The sequence below is a fragment of the Rhinolophus hipposideros genome (assembly GCF_964194185.1).
Source record: "Rhinolophus hipposideros genome assembly, chromosome: 13".
Classification (NCBI taxonomy): domain Eukaryota; kingdom Metazoa; phylum Chordata; class Mammalia; order Chiroptera; family Rhinolophidae; genus Rhinolophus; species Rhinolophus hipposideros.
The window spans coordinates 20,918,431-20,936,764 of record NC_138059.1 but is presented as its reverse complement, the minus strand read 5'-3'; the positions used below and the strand labels follow the sequence as shown (position 1 = coordinate 20,936,764).

The window sequence follows — 18,334 nt, the reverse complement described above, 5'->3', positions numbered from 1 at the left end:
ACCCAAGGTCATAAAGATATTTTCTTCAAACTGTAAACTTTGGGAATCGACTGTTATTGAACATATAAATTATATGGTGAGCAGGTTTCTAAGTTGGACCCTAACCATGTAGGTGAGCTATGTAACTCCTTTCCTTGATTGTGGGCAAAACCTATTAATATAATTGGGTATGAATCCCATAATTATTCACATTATATGGATAATATAAAGTGATATTACAGATATACAGATGTAATTAAGGTTTCTAATTAGCTGAGTTTAAGTTAATAAAAGGGGAGATTGTCCTGGGTTGGCCTGACCCAGTCAGGGAAGTCTTTTAAAGAAGATCTAGAAGTAAGAAACAAGATAAATCGGAAGACGTTCTCTCCTATTTGCCCTTGAAAAAACACACTGTAGTGTTGTGGATAGTCCCAGGTGGCAAAGAGTAGTGGGTGCCTTTAGAATTTGAGAGCCTCAGTCCTACAACCACAATAACTAAATTCTTCCAGCAATCGGTGAGCTTGGTCTTACAGACTCAAATGAGATCACAGCCATGGCCAACACCTTGATTTTATTCTGGTGAGATGTTCAGGATTTAGTTAACTCATGCCTAAACTCTTTTCCCAGGGAAAGTGCGAAATAACAAATTTATTTTGTGTCATGCTGCTCATTTTGTGTAATTTGTCATGTAACAATAGAAAACTAGCACAGCATCATGTTTGTTTTTTTAATGCCAATATGAACAAGCAATTGAATCAGTACCTTAATTGAATAAATAGTCCTCTTTTCCCCAGTGATCTGAACAGCAAACTGGCATATATAAAGATTCAATATATAAGGTTGCTGGCTTTGGGGCTCTAGATTTTGTTCTCTTGATCAGTTTATCTGTCCCTGAACCAACACAAATAGGCTTAACTATTTTTGCTGCAAAATAAGACTATCTTTTTGAAGATAGACACTTCATTTTTTAAGGCATATATTAAAATCTTTCTTTGTTGTTATTTTAAATGGTATATATCTATATTTTCAACTGTTTGCTGTTGGCATGTAGAAATAAAATTTATTTTTGCTTATTGATCTCATATTTCAGCAACTTTATAAGCCGTCCCTGTTATTTAAAAACCTTTGAAGTTTATTTTTATTTTTCCGTATAACAAGCATATCTTCTGTAATTAACAACTTAAATTCTTCCCTTTAAACCTTATTTTATATTTCTTTTATCTGCATTGGATTTCTGGTATAATTTTTATTAGAATAGGTGATAGTCTCACTAAATTGCACCTCATTTAAAAAGTAATGCTTCTAATGTTTTACCATTAAAAATATTATCAAGGTATATATACTTTATGAAAATAAGGAATCTATCTTCTCTTAGTTTTCCTTGATTTATTATCAAAATTTACTGGTATCATTAAATATAGTTGACAACTATACACTTTCATTTCTATTACTGAAGAGGTTCTATAATCTATTTTTTGAATGTGGAGTAAAACTATTGTATAAAAACATCTGAGCCTCCTTTTGGAGAGCAGTGGTTGACATATTACTGCTGTTTTATTTTATAATTGTAGACCTCCTTTTTTTTTTCTTGAGTCAATTTAGGTAAGTTTAATTTACCTAGAAATGTTTCAATGTTGAGAAAGTTTTCAAATTGTTGCCATATTGTTATTCACTTTCTTTTAGTCTATGCTGGGTCTGCTGTTTTGTGTTGTTTCTATTTCTAATATTAATTAAATATATGTTCTCTATTACTGTTTACTATTTTTATTGAAGTAAATATATATAAAAGAAAACTTGAAACCTTAACCATTTTAAGTATACAATTCTGTGCATTACTTACACTTACAATGTTGTACAACTATCACCATTGTTTCCAAAAGATTTTTTATCACACAAAACCAAAAACCCGTTACCATTAAGAAATAACCACTATTTTCTCTTTTTCTCCTACCCCTCATAACGTCTAGCATACTTTGTCTCTGAAATTTGCCTATTTAGATATTTTATATATGTGTAATCACACGACATTTACCTTTTTGTGATTGGTTTATTTCACTTAGCATAAGATCTTTGAGGTTCATTCATATTTTAGCATGTATCAGAACTTTATTCCTTTTTATGGCTAAATAATATTCCACTCTATGCATATAACTTATTTTGTTTAACCATTACTCTGTTGATGGACACTTGGTGTGTTTCTATTTTTTGCCTATTGTGAATACTGCTGCTATTAAGATTGGTGTACAGTTATCTGTTGGAACTTCTTTTAAATTATTTGGGGCATATACCTAAGAGTAGGATTTCTGGATCATATGTTAATTTTATGTTTAACTTTTTGAGAAACTGCCAAACTGTTTTCCAGACCTGTAATGTTTTAAATGTTCTCCAGCAATGCATAAGGGTTCCAATTTCTCCACATCAACACCACTTGTTATTTTCTCTTTTATTTTTATTATAGTTATCATAGTAGGTTGAAATAGTGTAGGTATCTCCTTGTGGTTTTGATTGCATTCTCTAATGATTAATGATGTTGAGTGTATTTTCATGTACTTATCGGCCATTTGTCTATCTTTTGTGGAGAACTATCTATCAAAGTATTTTACCTATTTTTAAATTAAGTTGTTTTTTTATTGTTTCTGAGTTACAGAAATTTTCTACAGATTCTACATATAAATCCCTAATCAGATATATGCTTTGCAAATATTTTCTCCCATTGTGTGCGTTGTCTTTTTACTCCTGTGATAATTTCCTTTGATGTTCAAAATATTTTAATGTAATAAATTCCAATTTATTATTATTATTTTTTTAATTTTGTTCTTTGTGTTTTCAGTTTCATATTTAAGAAACAATTATCAAGTCAAAAAACATGCAAATTTTCCTTTGCTTTTTCCTAAGAATATTATGTTTAAACTCTTAAATTTAGGTCTTTGATCAATTTTAATTTTTGTATACACTGCAAGGAAGGATTCAAGTTCATTCTTTTTTATGTAGTTATTCAGTTTTCCATTTGTTGAAGCAACTGTTCTTTCGCCACTAAATGATCTTTGCACCTTTGTCAAATAATTGACGATAGATGTGAAGATTTATATCTGAGTAATCTTAGCTTTAGTTGATCTGAGAATTTCTTGATTTCTCCTTCATTCTTGAAGGATAGTTTTAACAGATATAGAATTGTTGCTTGACATTTTTGTTTTTTTCATCCTTCAATATGACATTCTACTGCTGCTTTCTAACTTTCATTTTTTTAATAGAAATAAGCTATTAATATACTTTTAGGATTTTTTATATATGATCAGTCACTTCTTTCCTGCTGATTTTCAAGATTCTCTTCATGCTTCACTTTCAACAATCTGATTATAATTTGTGTAGGTATGGATCTTTTTGAGTTTATCTTGCTTGGATTTGTTGAGCTTCCTGAATGTGTTGATTTCATCTTTCTTAAATTTGGGAAATTTTTAGTCATTGTTTCCTCAAATATCCTTTGTACCCCTTTTTATCTACTCCTTCTGGGACTTCTATAATACATTTATTGGCTACTTGATCATATCTCACAAGTCCCTTATGCTCCTTTCACTGTTTTTTAGTTCATTTTTTTTTCTTTCTAAGACAATTTATTGTGTTAATGTTTACTAATTCTGTCTCCTGCAGGACTAAATTTGTTATGAAAACCCACTAGTTATTTATTTATTTTTATTTTCTTTCGTTTTTTATTTCAGTTATTGCATTGTACAGCTCCAGAATTTCTGTTTTGTCTCTTTTTTTATAATTTATGTACTGCTATTGATCCTCGTTTTATTCATGTAATGTTTTTATGGTTTCCTTTAATTCTTGTTCATGTTCTGTGAGAACAAATCATGCACCTGTTTAAATTTTTCTATAATAAGTTTAATGACTGAACTTTTTCAGGGATAATTTCTGTCATTTTATTTTGTTCCTTCGTCTATTTCTTTGTATGTTTTGTGACTTTTGCTGTTGTTGGTGGTGGTGGTGAAAACTGGACCTTTGGATATTATAATGTGGTAATTCTGGAAGTCAGATTCTCTCCTTTCCACAGGGTTTGCTGTTCTTGATTTTTGAAGGCTTAACTTTTGTTCATTCAATGGGATTTGACAGGGATATATTTAAACTCAAGGAACTTAATTATAACCCATTTTAGTATGTTTAGGCTACTATAAGAAAATACCATAAACTGGGTGGCTTATAAATAAGATAATTTTATTTATCACTGTTCTTGAACCTGGGAAATCCAAGATCAATGGGCTGGCTGCTTTAGTGACCGGTGAGAGCAAGCTTTCTGGTTCACAGAACGTCATGCTTTTGCTGTAATTTCACATGACTGAAGCATCTGGAAGATCTATGGCATCTCTTTTATAAGAGCACTAATTCCATTCATGAGGGCCTCACTCCCAGGACTTAAGCTCCTCCCAAAGGCCTCATCTCCTAATGCCATCACATTGAACATTAGGATCTCAGCATATAAATTTTAAGTGGATACAAACATTGAGACCATAGCAACACCTCTCCTAGTCTTTGAGGAATGGCTCAGTCTTGGGGCACTCCTTCAATACGTAGCCAAACCATTTACAATTCTGTCTGAAACTTTACTTGTTTGTACTGAGCTTATAGATCAGCTAGTGGTAAAAGCTTAGGGTCTTCTCGGGTCTTTTCTGAGCATGTGTCTTATCCTTGGGTATGGACTTTCTAATTTTCTACCATGTACCGAAGGACTTTCAAATGCCTTAATTTCCCAAAGAAATTGTTATTTCTAGTGGCTTGTTTATGGTGGTTTGCTTCCCTTAGTGTTTAGTTAAATAATAATGAACCCATATTTATCTGCTTAACCTTTAAAAATCCTGAGGGCCTAAACTGGGTATAATTTAATTTATTTCCTGCTTACTAGATCAAAGGGTCACTACCAAGCTGGTGCCAATTTAATATCCTTTGGGTTTTTTATAGCTAAATGCTAAAGTTTCAAGTTTAGCTTCTTCACCTATTGATCCAAGAAGACTATGCCCCAATCTTCATCTCCTAAATCCAGACACTCATTGCTATCTGCCCCAAGGAAAACCAAGCTTTCTTTCCATTTAATCTCCTGTTTTCATTTCATCTCAATGTCTTTTCATTGTGTGTGTGTGCGTGCGCATGTGTGTCATGTATGCACAGTCTTGTAGATTTCTTTTGTTTTCCTCTGAACCAGTGATGCACTGATTTTTTTTTTCTCTTGATATTTCAGTGGTAGGACCTCTCACCGTACCCCATCTGTCATCCTATCAAATAAAGAAATCCCATGATCCACTTTATCCAAAACCATTTCACATTATCTCTATGAGTTGAGTGCACTGCATTTAAAATTAAGGAATATCTCCTTTTGTATGGCTTGAAAAGTCTAATAGGCTAATAGATAGAAAATATGTGTCTAATACATGGCTGACTGACTGATTGCTGATGCTATGACAAACCCTTGATATTTATTATTGTATAATCATGTCTTAAATCATTTGGATGCCCATTTAATGGTGGGCTTTATTTTGCCTGAATTGTAACTGAGATTCATGCATGTATATATGCAATAATGATAACTCTATTCATTTTAAATTAAGTAATGGATTAATTACTAACTAATCCATATACTTTCAGATAAGCACTTAATCATTGAGCTGTCACTTAAATTTTAAACACTTATAACTCTTGAATACGTTCAATGACACCCAATTACTGAGAAGCTAGGACAGTCTGATTGAATTTGTAGAACACACTCATTTTAATTTTATTCATTGATTAATTTAAACATTATTACTTGAATAGTTCTTTAGAAGTAAATTCTACACATTAAGAAACAGAAAACAACAAAAACTATATTTGTCTCAACTGGAGACAATAATATAAATAAAGCATTATAGTAAAACTCAAAAATAGTATATTGAGATATTCCAATAGAGAAAAAATATATTTAGCATAATGTATAAATGTAATTTTGGAAAATGAAAAAAACAAAAAAAACAAATACTTGTCCATGCAAGAATATAATGGGAAACATAAGGATTGTGATATAAAATTTTACTTTTATGGATTCTCCTGTAATAAGGAGTTGACCAAATAGCCATTTTTCATTCCTTTATCTTTGTATTACACAGAAATAAAATTGAATAGTAATAAAAAAATACTCATCATATAGTATGAATGCTTTTCTACATGTTTAGTTAGTACTAAGGCTGCAATATTTAGGAGAGAATCAGGAAGAATATAACGCTTATTCACAGAGAAAAAAAAAAGTCATACATTTAACATCTCTTGCTTCTAACCATAGGTGGGTGGAAAAGAAAACAACATTTAGACTACAGGACTTCTAAACAAAACTGTAATAATAAAATATGCCCCTGAAATGTAGAAATAATTTATAACAGTCTTGATTTTTCTTTTTTTTTAAACCAAATAAGCTGCTCTTTTGGCTTTCATTTTTCGAGTAGTAATACCAAATGGCTTATATAATGCTGATTATTAAGGATTATTTAAAACTTTGAAGGTAATAATGTAGTCAGTTAAGAATAATCTCATATATTTTAACACTGGCTTTCCAGAGTGAGAACTCTATAAATAGTATTAAACATTAAGTGTTTAATAGATCCATTTCCCATAAGGCCCAAGACATGTATTCACATAGGCTATATTGACATAACTGGTATAGAACCTATGTTTCATAAGTTTCATTCTATGCATTATTCACAGGGGGTTTAAAATGATGATTTCTATAATACATCAATATATTTTATAGTATCATGTGGAATTCACACTTAATTATAAACTTGGTATCTGTTACCCATGAAATTTTAAAATTGACAAATATTTAAAATGTGTAGGTCACTGGGCCCATTACTACACGTGCTTTGCTTTATTTTAACCCTAAAAGTATATGTATTATGTATTTGTACATTAGTTCGGCTACTCTGCGCCTGAATATCCTCTCTCTGTTTGAGGAACTAGGAGTCTTGAGAAGAAACACAGCATACTTCCCAATATGGTCAGATGCTCTATTCCCCATCATTAATTTCATTCAGAGTATAGACACATGGGCTAAGCTTCAGCAACTATGGATTCTGGCAGAGGGTGGCAAAAGCATCAGATACACTTGGTTTTAGGTGTAATCGTGGTTGTAATACGAAATGGCACTTAAGTCCTAGAGGAGCATTGTCCAATTAAAAAAACAACAACAAACAAACAAACTTCCCAAAAGTCAGAACTAGAAGCCATAAGAGATCAAATGAATTCTGCTACATTCCAGGCTAATCAGGAATGCATTCTACTCCCAGAGAAGTCTTGACCAATCTTGTCTAGCAGGCTATAATACTGTTCTATGAACCTGTGACCTCTGTGTAATTTCAATACTCTCTTCTTCAGAATGGGAGTTTTTATGATGATTATCATATTTGTTTTCTATCATTATGTACGAGATGTGGTGATTAACAGTCTTTTGGCCACAGGTCTCCAGACAATAAGGAACAACGCTGGAAATAATGGAGAAGCCAGTGATACACTGGACATTTTAGATTTGTTGGATATAGTAATTGGCTGAGATTTGGGGTTTCCTCCACTAATGCAGACAGAGAGTATGATTCTAGTAGTCTTTTTGCAAAGTGAATACAGAGGAAGAAAATATGTCTATAAGGAAATTTGACAATCAAAGGGGAAGACTGTGACAGAAACTACTGACTGCCCTCCCAACAGCCCTCTTCCTTATTCAGTCCAGATCTTTTTCTTTTTAACAGGACATTTTTTTTATTCAGCTATATATATTACTCTGTACATCCTCATATTTTAAGGATTGCTAACCCTATTATTAAAGTCCATGGACCTGTATGTATGCAAACATACATACAAAAAATGCATACACATTTTAAGAAAGGAAAAAGCTGTATTAAAATTATAATACTCGAAATATACTGATAGCAAAAGATGAATACAAGTCATGTTTGACTTCTGCAATTGCAAGAGGTACTCAAAGTGGTCACCATCAGTGTAACTTTTAAACAGTTTTTTTTTTTATTTCTTAAAATGTGTATACATTTTTTTGACTTTGAAAGAAATCTAAAAGGTAATGAAATTTCTCAGTATCTCTTGAGTATCTGACCCCTGTATTAGGCTCTTGTACTAATATAACTAGTACAGAATTCAAATTAACCCTGATGATGTCTAACTGAACAAATTAATGATGGTTTAATATCAATGCGAAGCTATATTTATTATTGAGACATAACAATATAGATAAGGGCATAGACAAAGCCTAGAGTTTTAAGTCTCATCACTGTCACAGAATATTATATTATTTGGACAAAATCTCTGATATCTATAAAATAGTATTTATAATTCCTATTTTAATACCTCTCAATATTGAAGTAGATATTACATTAAAGTTTACAAAACAACACATGCGATGTTTCATATATAGTAGACCCTCAATAAATGGCAGTTATAATTATCTAGAATAGGTTAATCATCATAAAATAGATGTTTACATCTGCTCAAGATAAATCTGGAGATTGTAGTTTTCTTTTTTTTCTTTTTTTAGCAATCCCACTATGATTCAAAGAGGAGTTTCATACCCGAGGTCTGAGGCTAGAAACTGCTCTTTTCTATAAGTAATCCTTTTCCATTATGTTCATTTTAGAATGACAATAATTCATGTGGATATTAACAAGATGAGGAACTCCATGGTTTATAATATAAAGATAAGTACAAAATATACCAAGTTTAATTAGGCTTAAGGTATGCAATGCTATGATACACAATCAACTTGACATGTAACAGAAGCACTTCCTTTCCATATACTTTCCAGAGACATTGACAATCATAATACAATGGGGAGACAAGACATAAACAAGAACAATACAGAAGTCTGTGTTAAGTGCTTTGTGACATGGGCACACAGGGTTTCATGGAAGTAAAGATGAGAGTCACCCAACATAATTGGAGAGTAAAAAGGAAAGATTTATTCAAGGAGAGGATCCCCAGGCGGAGCAATGGAAAGTAATGATGGGAACTGGGAAAGAACATTCTAGGCGAAAGCATGAAAAATGGCACAGTGGAAAGAAAAATTCTTGTTTCTGCTATATAAACTGTGAGCAGCAAACAATGAGTTTTGAAAAAAGTATTCACAGGGTTGCATTTGCTTTTCACATGCTTACACTGGCATAGGGAACAACCTGGATTTGAAGGGAAGCAGGGCAAGGACTTGAACTTTGGCTGTGGAAGTAGGGGTGAAGAGTGGACTTAATCACGATTCCTTTACCTCTCCCCCCAAAAATGACTATAATCATTTTTTTTCCTCTTTTATTTCTTCATACATAAGAAAAGCACTATTCAAAAGTCCTCTCAAAAAACTATGCTTCGCAGGACTATTTTATCAAATTTTGTCAAGTATAAAGTCTAATTCAGACACAGCTGAATATGCATTACATTTGTTTAAAAATTACACATTTCAGTATAATCCTAAAATTTGCCTGCTATTGTAATAAATCTTGTATGAGGTATGTATAGCATATGTACATGAAAAATGTTTAATAACTGTTTAACTAGTAATCATTTTAATTTGCCTATTTTTACAAAGGTAAATTAAATTAAATTTATGAAAAGGTCAATAATGTAATATATAAAAAACTTAAAATATCAGACAAAAAAAATAAATAAAAGGCATCCAAATTGCAAAGGAAGAAAACTACCATTATTTGAATATGACATGATACTATATAGAGACAACCCTAACGATTCCACCAAAAAACTATTAGAACTAATAAATTAATTCTGTAAAGTAGCAAAATACAAAATAAAAATTCAGAAATCAAAAAAAAAAATAAATAAAAATAAAAAATAAAAAAATAAAAAACTTAAAATATGACACATGCAAATCCAAAATTTATTTATTTGAAAGTAATCTCATTTTATAAGAATGTATCTCACATTCTCGAATAATTATATACTGTAATATTATACGTGGGTATTTTATTACAGAAGATATATTCCAAGACTCTGAATGAGACCTATTAAAAAATGAGAAGTGCCAGCCTAGGCAATTCTTTGGATTCATCCACTTTGCTTTCAGCACCAGGTTAATAGTTTCAATTCTTACAAGGGCTATTATTTTAGACACGGGGAGGAGGAGAGTCAAGACCCAGGAAGATATTGATGGAATGATAAAAGCTTTCAACTTTGTTTTATTTTTCTATGCCTTTTGTGTCTGTACACTGGTCTTCCCCTGTAGGGGAATGGGTATGTAACAATGACAGATTAAATATGGCATTACAATTGTTTCACTTAAAAGAAGAAGCTACCAAAAACAACAAGAAAACAATGCGTCAAATATTAAATCTACGACACAACAGTACAAAACTGTTGGTTCTTTTCTGTCACTTATTCATGTTTAAGCTACTGGAAGATATAATTTAAATTTCAGAAAACATATAAATGATCAATTTGAATTTAAACATTTTGAAGAAAATGCTTCCAGATACTGTTATTGGTTTAGGAAAATATTCACTACAAGTTTGCATATGTTAGGTTATACATATCCAAAACATTTAAAAAGCCAATAAAAGTGAGGTTCATTTAAGTGAATTTAATAAGAAGAGTCATTTTGCTGGTTTTGTCCCTCGTTAATAATAAGGTCGACCTAATCTAGGATATCTACCTATCTCTCCATCAATATCTATTTTTATACAGAGAAACTTTAACTGCTTTATTAAAAGATGAGATCAGTTCAAAATGATTAAACATACAGTTATGGTAGTGAGAATCAGATACTATACATTTCTACAAATAATGAACCATGCAGTGAGTTCTAAATTCCCATCCTCAGTTTATCCTAATTCTCATTTTTCTTATAACACCAAAGAGGAAGGATACAATATGTTAGCTTTTCAATTCAGCCTTTGTAGTTTATTATTGTTTATGTCAATTGTTCAGGTATAGTCATTAATTAATGGGTCTTTATTAGTTAATATCTATGGAAGACCTTGTTTACTTCCAAAATTATATTCCTGAATACACAACTGAAGTAGGAGCCCACGAAGTTAGAGTACAAGAGAAATCACTTGCCACTGAATTCACAGTTTGCCTCAACTACCTCGGGATCCTGGTCCATGAATGAATACTCTCCGGGGTGAATGATTAGGTCCTAGTGGGGAGAGGTAGTTATACTATTGTTTCCTGTTTTATAAACTGCACTTCAATTAATAGCTTCATTTTAAGTGTTGAGTGTTATGATGAAAACACAAATCAGATAATGTAAGTCCTTTACCTAAAAATTCTTAATGTATTTAATTATTTGTATAAATATGTATTTAGAGTCTACTATTCACCAGGGACTAGCCTAGTGCTGGAGAAACTGAAAACCTTCCCACTCTTCATGGGGTATTATACAAAATATAGACAAACAGCACATAATAATAATGCCATTAAGATCTTCAAATGTGTTATGAAATACTATAAAGAAAAATAAAGCAAAGGGATAGTGAGATAAAGACAGAAGGTGACATGTGAAAGAAATCTGAATAAAGTAAGAAAGCAAGTGTTTAGGTACCCTACTTATTAATGGGTTCTTGTTACAGTTTTGGATGGATCCGAGAGGACTCTGCATGGTCTGGATATTATTTAGCCCTACAGCCACCATTTCCTCTATTCTCCTCCTTATCCACTACGCCATTGGACCCCCTGTCATTTTTTCCCCCAGTTTCTAGAAGACATCAAGATATTTACTGGCCTTTACAAGCACTCATTTGCCTGACCCAGACATTCTCCTCTTTGCATTGCTAGTCCCTTGTCATCTTTCTATTAGGACTTAAATCTCATCTGCTCAGAAAGGTCTTTACTGGCAATTCTAAGCAGGGTTCCTTTTATTCCACCCAGAGTGTTTTCTTCAAGTTGTGACTGTTACTTTCTGTGTTTACTCATTTCTCTTCTGTTTATATCACTAACTGCAAGCTTCCTAAAGACAAGAATTTTTTTTTTTAATTTCTTAATTTATTGTTGACCCAGCTTTCTATTCAGCGCAAATGTAATATTTCCCAGGAAAAGTTTAGGATTTGCTACATTGGTGTTCATCTGGCCACTCCAAGATATATGACGTCTTACATAGATGTTTTGCCTGCTATAGATTATCACAAACTGAGAGTTTATACAGAGGAAAGGTATAGGAAAAGGGTACAGTTGCCATATTCTGTATTTATAGATTTTGCTCCCTCCTGTCTATCCACTCTCCTAGTATCATAGATTATAAATGGTTATGCCATTAAGTCAGGAGGGGGCTGAAATTCAAAAATAATATGTAACTCTGAACAAAGAGATTGCACTTTGATGATATGTATCCTATGTGACTCTGGTTGTATATGAGGATAATCAAATCATCCACGTGACTCTCCTCCATATTGGTTATACATTCCAGAAACCCAAAGAGCTATAACAGTAAGAAGGGCAAATGCTGGATACACAGGTACAATATTGCACTTCTCTTTCCTCACTACCTAGCTGCAGCTGTTGTTGGGGTACTGGGCAGCTGGAGCAGAAAGCGACATCCCAGAATGGTGACCATGGCTCTCAGTAATTCAAGGGTTGTCATTAGATAACCTACTCTGCAGTAAAATACCTCAGGGGCAGGAAGCAAAAGCTCATAGCTCTCTCCAGTTCCTTTTTCAGGCTCTCTTAGCAGAAGCCTATTCTGACTTTTTAGAAGCATCTGCTGAGAGCTTCTGATGACTAGTATCAGCAGGGAGTCTTCACCAGTTCTGAAATGTGTGAGTATGTGTTATCTGCACAGTAGAAAGCTAAGCTCAAGCACGGGTGGAGGGAGGCACTGTATCTCAGCGCACTCTGGGAATGCAGTGGTGGTGCTAGTGGTGCTAGGGCTAGTACTAGTTGCAGTAGTAGTAGTAATATTTGTTATTATTTTAACAGTTTTTGATACTATACTCAAGACTCTGTTCTAAGTGATTGCATATATTATCTCATATAATCCTTCCTAGACACCTATGATGATGGCATTATTATGTTTATTTTATTATTGAGAAAACAAAAGCCCAGATAAGTTAAATTTTTGGTGGTGATCTGTGAGTCATTGTACCATTATGCAATATGCATATATGTATAGACAGGCAATTTTTACATTTTATTTTGGAATATGAGGTAATGTTAGCACTAAGTATAGAAGATATAGAAAGGAAGTAGAATATTTTCTTTTTATTCTGAATTGTGCACTTCATCTTGAGGATAAAGTAAAATACTGAAAGTCAATTATTACTACTAGGCGAATTAAACTCCCAAGTTATTAAAAGAACAAAGGACAAAGACAAAAATAACCATTGCAAGATTTAAAATAAAGCTACATCTACTTTATTAAAATTGCTATCTAGACTATGGGGATGTAATTATGGAATTAACTAAAATGAATGTGATGAAGAAATGAGTTGTTAAAATATTATTTTACGAATAATATTTTAGGAATAATACTTAAGAGAAATATAATGCTTCTAAAATAAACATATATTCTATGCAAAGAAGAGATTTTCTTTTTCTGGTGTTTATACTTCTCAGGGCCATCCTTTAGAAAAATGATGATCATAACCAGAAAAAACAATTTTAATAAGTTAGAATTACAGAAATAAAAAGATAATCTGAAAAATTGTACTATCTTATGAGCTGTTTAAGAAGTTATAAAATGTTGTGTAAGTCATGAATAAATTCAGCTTAAGTGTTTTTAAAGCCAGTAAGTATAGTGTCTTACACACAGTAAGCCATAAATAATTGTGTGAGAATATAAAGTAAGAATATAACCTTTTTTATAATTCATTATAGTATCACATTTAGTTGATTTACATAATATGAGATTGCATACAATGTTTGCTTATACAGAGATTTATACAAGCTATCAACAACAAATATTTGTTAAATATTTATTGTGTGCCAGACACTTCTATACTTTCACTTATAACCACCGGATCCCTTTCTCATTATTATGAAGAACTCTTCTCAATCCGTAACTCTTACTTGAGATTAATGATGATTAACAGAGCTGGCCCTTTAATTAACAGATGTAACAAGTATATGGATTAAAGATGTTTTGATGTTTCTTTCACAGACACAATTCTTCTTCAGCTATTTTCTAATTTCCTTCTCCAATTTTGCCTGTGTTTTTTACCATTAAAGGCATAGTAATGGTTAGATAAGGAAATTGGGAAGCAGGAATGTTCTGTGTAAATAAAATACAGTGGTGGGGGGTGGGTGATAAGGGTAAGGGGGATCAAATATATGTTGATGGAAGTAGAATTGACTCTGGGTGGTGAACACACAATGGGATTTATAGATGAGGTAATACAGAATTGACACCTGAAATCTATGTAAATTTACTAAAAATTGTCACCCCAATAAATTTAATTAAAATAAAAAAAAATACAGTGGTTCACAATTACCTACATAGTGTACCCAGTTCCTTACACAAACAACTGAAGATGTACATGAACATTGTTATTCAATTTATCTGTATTAGTGGAAATTCATTTAATGTTCTTAGAACCGCACATTTCTTACACCACTGAAGGGTATTTGCTGACCAGCCCAAGATCCGTGTTTCTCCAAAACTAAGACCTAGCCGGACCTAGCTCTAATCCATCTTTTGGAGCAAAAATTAATATAAGACCCGATACATTGGATTAGATTAGATTAGACCCGGTCTTATATTACATAAGACACAGACATATTAAAATAAGACTGGGTCTTACATAAATTTTTGCTCCAAAAGACGCATTAATGCTGATGGTCCAGTTAGGTCTTATTTTCAGGGAAAGACGGAAGTTAGCAGGAAATGTTGAGGACCTACTCAGGGCATAGATGCTTTCCATAAATCCTTCCCCTTTCGCTAAGTAGAAATATAATCTTTCAGTGTTACAGATAGAAAATGAAAGGTGTGAAATGAAAATGGTATTGAATTTTAGAATAATTAAATAATTAAATTTGTCTACTGATTCAGGGATCCCTCTGGGAAGCAAAAAAAGACAGAATGGAACATAGTCAAGATTTCAAGGTTGTCTTTGTCACTCTTCTATATCTTGGATACTGAGTTATCTGTCTCCTTTGCTGGACAGAGATTCCTATAAAAGGTCTGACAAGTTTGTCAACTTGTTCCAACAATGCTGTTAACCTTCTTTGATATCTGAAGCATTATTCATTATGAATTTGTATCAGCTGAACAGTTAACCAAGTTTACTATTTGGAAGTACTGAATAGGCTGTGGGGAAAATTTAGCCGACCTGAACTGTTCATCAACAATCCATGACTCTTGTATCACTACAGTTACCGGCTCACAGGGCATTGTTTGTCAGCGAGGTTTTAACCAGTAAACAAATAACTGTATTGGAACACCCTCCTATCTTACCTGATCTGGACCCCGACGACTTATTTCTTTACCTGAAGATAAAGGAAATATTGAAAGGGAGATATTTGGATGACATTCGTGACAGCAAGAGTAATATGATGGCAGCTCTAATGGCCTTTCTAGAAAAAGAATTCCAACATTGCTTTGAAGGTTGAGCTAGGCACTGGTGTCAGTATATAGCTTCCCAAGGGGAGTACTTTGAAGGTGACCACAGTGATATTCAGCAATGAGGTATGTAGTACTAGTTCTAGAATGAGTTTGCAAACTTAATTGTCAGAACTGGTACAAAGACACTAGCCCTTAAAACTGCTCTGCTCTCTAATTCCCTTGCCTCTTCTCATTCCACCTATGGTAAACAGAATAATGGATTCCAAAGTTGTCCATGCCTTAATCCAGGGAACCTGTGAATATATGCCTTACATATTAAAAGGGACTTGCAGATGTGATTGAGGTTAAGGGCTTTGAGATAAAGAATTTATGCTTGATTGTCTATGTCGGCCCACCCTAATCACACAAGTCTTTAAAAGCAGAAGTGTTCCAAAGAAATGCAACACTGAAGAAATGCACCTGCCTTTGCTGGATTTTAAGATGGAGGAAAGAGTCTGGGAATGGTTTCAACTGAGAGCCAGCAATAAAAGTGGACCTTGGTCCTACAACCACAAGGAATTTAATTCTGCCAACAATATTAATAAACAGGAAACATTTTTCCATAGAGCCTTCAGAAGGGAACACAACCTCTGGATACCTTAATTTTATTGCAGTGAGACTAATATTTAACTTGTGACACACAGAATTGTAAGGTGATAAATGTGCTGTTTTAAACTAAGTTTATGTAAATTTGTTACAGCAACAGTACAACCATCACCATTGTAATACCATTCAACCATGGTAGCTCTTATATTCTTTACTCTTCAAATTTAGACAAGTCACATAAGTTCTCTAAACTTGTTTTGGCATGTATAAAATGAATAATAACAACTACTTCATACAGTTAATGAGAGGATTAAGTGAGATGATACATAAACAGAGCTTAGAATGGTACCTGATATATGAACTCAATTCATGCCCATTTAATGTTATTAATAATATTATTAATAATACCAATACAGTATTAATATTATTAATACTGTTTTTGTTTTCCCCTAGTATCTGTCTTCTTACTAGGCAGTTCTTAAACAGGAATATACCTCATTTACACATCATTTTTGAACTAAATCTATGTAACAGAGTTTGTAAAACCTTTTCCTAATATCCTATTAACTCTTCTTCCTTGGCAGTAGAATTTCTAGCTGGTACCAAGGTACCCTAAACAAAGACTATATTTTCCATCTGTCTTGCAGCTGAGTATGACCCTGTTGCTAAGTTATGTTATAAACAGACAAACAAAAAACAAACCAACATGTTTAATAGCAGATTGCAGGAACCATTCTTAAAAAAAGCTTGCATTTGTCCTTTGCCCTCCTTTTTCTTTACCCTTCCCCCAATCCACTGCCTGTAATGTATGAGATACCATGCTAGAGCTTGAGATCTATTACTGTATCCTAAGGGCAATGGTCACTTCCTGGGATTTGTTGAGTAGTAAATTATCGTATGTCACAGAGGAATTTCTACAGCAGAGCCACAGTGAGTCTTGGACCACATCTTGTTCAAATCTCTCTTTTAATGGGGTTTTCTGTCACTGACAGCCAAACCTAATACTAAATGGTAAGTCTGTGTATCCTGGTATTTTTATTTAAGAATTTATTTGTCTAGTCTCTCATTTTCCTCTCCTAAGCCAACACCTCAAAACTTTATTTGTCTGTGTAAAGCATAGTAATTGCCACCATTTATGTGAATTACTTAATATTTATACCTAATCATCATGCAGCACAGCTCTGATTGTGTGTATCATTCAAAATATTGAGATTAAAGTGGTAGGGATTCCAACAGTTAGTAGTAGGAGTAGTGGGGAAAAAAAAACAAACCTAAAAATATTTTATCTTTTGCATTCTCTCTCTCTGTCTCTTGCTCTCACTCTCTCTCTGTCTGTCTGTTCTGGTAAGAACAGCTAATAAACATGCAAATAAACCAGTGAGACTTTTCCATGGGAAAATTTAATCAGTTCTTTCAGTATTAATTAGGAAAACTCCCACATGGAAGCTACTGTATTAAATGTTAAGGATGCGAAGACTCAAACATGGTTTTTGTCCTTAAGGTTAAAGCAAAGAAAATAGATAAGTAAACAGACAATTACAACATAATAGGACAATTGGTGAGCTAGTATGCAGAGTAGGATCCTAAGCCAATCAAAGAAGGAGGATAGAAAATTCTTCCATGAAAAGTGAAACATCAATTGAGTCCTGGAGAATGGCCAGAAATAAACAGGATCACAGGTTTAAAGAGCTGCAAACAGAGTGGGGAAGTGCATTGCTCAAAGAGGGAGCAGCAGCATGTCTCCAAAACTAGAGAGCTCTGGTAATGTACTGGCATGTAGTTGAATGTTGGGACATGGGCCTAGAAATGTAAGAGTAGTTCAGGTTGTCAATGGATTCATCCATGAAGCTATGTGAATCTATTTAAATATTTTATCAAGGCAGGCAATGCAATCTTGTTTTAGAATAAAATGTCACACTGGATTTGTCAGTAGGCTTGGGGTAGGTAGTAAAACAAGTTGAAGATTCACTAGATGAAAAGTTGGTTGATAATCCGACAGAGAAATAGCAGAAACTTGGATGAGACAGTTAAGCAATTTAGAGTCATATTAATGAGATATAATGAATTGATTGGACTTTGTATTTAGATATGTGAAGGAAGAGGAAAAGAATATAAAATAAAAATGTTTAAATTCAGGATTCTGAGGAACATGTTTTAATGAGGTGGCAGGAGAAGATAAGTACTGAGAAAAGACCAAGAAGGTAGAGGAAAATTCAGGAAATCAGCCAGGGGAAAGAGTAAGCTAGGGGA

The 18,334-nt window shown here is 33.0% G+C and overlaps 1 protein-coding gene across 5 annotated transcripts in view; it reads right to left on the bottom strand.

Moving 5' to 3' along the window:
- Positions 1–18,334, bottom strand: part of CSMD3 (CUB and Sushi multiple domains 3) — a 1,140,077-nt gene that overhangs the window by 529,970 nt on the left and 591,773 nt on the right. The gene's annotated exons all lie outside the window — the stretch shown is intronic.